Raw genomic sequence first — 2,748 nt, 5'->3', positions numbered from 1 at the left:
GTGATCCACCCGCCTCGGCCTCCCAAAGTGCTGGGATTACAGGCATGAGCCGCCGTGCCCGGCCAATAGTGAGCTTTTATTGAGCACTTACTGTGTGTCCCAGGGGTTGACTGTGTGGCCTCTCATCAACAGCTCTGTAAGCTGATGATAGTAATTATAATAGGAGCTAATAATTAATTTCTTAATTTTTACTAATTTGTGAACTACATATTATGACACCCCCTCTTTTTTTTTTAGATGGAGTCTCTCTCTGTTGCCCAGACTGGAATGCAGTGACACGATCTCAGCTCATTGCAACCTCTGCCTCCCAGGTTCAAGCGATTCTCTCACCTCAGCCTCTCGAGTAGTTGGGATTACAGGCGCCCGCCACCATGCCTGGTCAGTTTTTGTCTTTTTAGCAGAAATGAGGTGGTTTCACCATGTTGACTGGGCTGGTCTTGAACTCCTGGCCTCAAGTGATCCACTTTCCTTGAGCTCCCAAAGTGCGCAAAGTGCTGGGATTACAGGCGTGAGCCGCTTCGCCCTGCCTGTAACACTCATTTTATGGATGAGAATACTGAGGCTGAGAGAGTAAAACAGCTGCCTGAGATCACACTGTAGGGAGTTTTAGGGCCCTCTGATTCCTCTGCCCTCTGTTTCCTACCTTCAGGAAGAGGAGCCTGGGCAGGTATGGAAAAGACTGGGGGGCCTCAGTGCCACCCTAAACAAGCCTAGCTAAGGGTGAGCTTTACTTGATGAATTCAGCCTGGAGACTCCTTCTCAGGAGACCCCTCCACAGACAGAGTCCACCAGCTCCATCATTAGAATGAGGCCCAGAGAAGCAAAATGACTTGAACCAGGACACCCAGCATTGGTGGCTGAGCCAGGAGGGCCAGGAGTTAAAGAACCCAGGTCTCTTGAGGTCCAGACCCACTCCCTGGACTGTTTTAAGTTCAAGTTCTGACATCACCCCTTCCTAGCTGTGTGACCTTGGGAAGGTAGATGCCTCTCTCTGAGCATCGGCCTCTTCCCCCATCATAGGGTGTAGTTATTGGTTTGTTGTGAAGACTCAATGAGATCTATCTCCAGGCCGTGCGTGGTGGCTCCTGCCTGTAATCCAAACACTTTGAGAGGCCAAGGCGGGCAGTTCACTGGAGGCCAGGAGTTCAGGACCAGCCTGGGCAACTTGGCAAAACACCATCTCTACAAAAAAATACAAAAATTAGCTGGATGTGGTGGTGTGCAGAGCTACTCAGGAGGCTGAGGTGGGAGGATTACTACACTGCCTTTCAGTCTTTTGGGTGACAGAGTGAGACCCTGCCTCAAAAAAAAAAAAAAAAACAGAAGAAAGAAATAGGCCAGGCGCAGTGACTCACACCTGTAATCCCAGCACTTTAGGAGGCTGAAGTGGGTGGATCACGAGGTCAGGAGTTTGAGACCAACGTGGCCAACATGGTGAAACCCCATCTCTACTGAAAATACAAAAGTTAGCCAGGTATGGTGGTGGGTGCCTCTAATCCCAGCTACTTGGGAGGCTGAGGCAGGAGAATCCCTTGAATCCAGGAGGTGGAGATTGCAGTGAGCTGAGATCGGCCACTGTACTCCAGCCTAGGCGAGACAACGAGACTCTGTCTCAAAAAATAAAAAAAGAAAAAGAAAAATGACTGTAGTAGCAACCAGAAATGCAGTAGCTCTGGGCTAGACACAGGGCCAGGGCCAGGTGCTGGGGACAGCAGGAGGCAATCTGACAGGGTCCCTTTTTTATAGAATTCACTGCAGGGTGGAACAACAGACATGGCTAAATACGTAGATGAATAAGTAGAATGTTTCAGACAGGGACACATGCCACGAGGGGAATCAAGTGGACCCCAGTGGCACTTGATTGATTGAGATAGGGTCTTGCTCTGTGGCCCAGGCTGGAGTGCAGTCGTGCAGTCATGGCTCACCGCAGCCTCAACCTTCTGGGCTCAAACGATTCTCCCATCCCAGCCTCCTGAGTAGCTGGGATTACAGGCGCACACCACCACACCCGGCTCATTTTTGTATTTCTTGTAGAGGCGAGGTCTTGTTATGTTGCCCAGGCTTCTCTCAAACTCCTGGGCTCACACTGTCCTCCCACCTCAGCCTCCCAAAGTGTTGGGATAACAGGCATGAGCCAATGCATCAGGCCCCAGACAACATTGTCGAGAAGGCTTCTCCAGGAAGGTGACCTTTGAAGGAGACACTTATAACACCTGTTTCGAGTTCAGTGAGATGATGATGTATGGAGATTGCTTGGCACAGTATCCGGTTCTTGATAGATAGAAGCTGCTAGTATAATTTTGGTGGTTTGCAGGCCTTGCATTAGCAGATTTACCTGTTTTTGTTTATTTGTTTGTTTTGTTTTGTTTTCTCCCTGATAGAAGAGACATTAGAACATCCTATACAGGAGCTGGGATAGTTCCTGTAATATCTGGTTATCTGCAGAAATGTAAAGACCAGGCCAGGGGTGGTGGCTCACGCCTGTAATCCCAGCACTTTGAGAGGCCGAGGCGGGCAGATCACTTGAGGTCAGCAGTTAGAGACCAGCTTGGCCAACATGGTGAAACCCTGTCTCTACTAAAAATACAAAAATTAGCTGGGTGTGGTGACACACAGCTGTAGCCCCAGCTATTTGAGAGGCTGAAGCAGGAGAATTGCTTGAACCCAGGAGGCTGAGGTTGCAGTAAGCTGAGATCACACCACTGCATTCTAGCCTGGGTAACAGAGTGAGACCCTGTCTTTTTTTTT

General features: G+C 49.5%; 1 protein-coding gene across 1 annotated transcript in view; it reads left to right on the top strand.

Moving 5' to 3' along the window:
* The window catches only part of MARCH2 (membrane-associated ring finger (C3HC4) 2, E3 ubiquitin protein ligase), a 33,646-nt gene that overhangs the window by 1,322 nt on the left and 29,576 nt on the right, over positions 1-2,748 (top strand). The gene's annotated exons all lie outside the window — the stretch shown is intronic.

Source organism: Colobus angolensis, unplaced genomic scaffold (assembly GCF_000951035.1).
Source record: "Colobus angolensis palliatus isolate OR3802 unplaced genomic scaffold, Cang.pa_1.0 Scaffold39, whole genome shotgun sequence".
In the NCBI taxonomy this organism is placed as follows: Eukaryota; Metazoa; Chordata; class Mammalia; order Primates; family Cercopithecidae; genus Colobus; species Colobus angolensis.
Note: the sequence above shows the minus strand (reverse complement) of the source record. Positions and strands in the feature narration are given on the sequence as shown.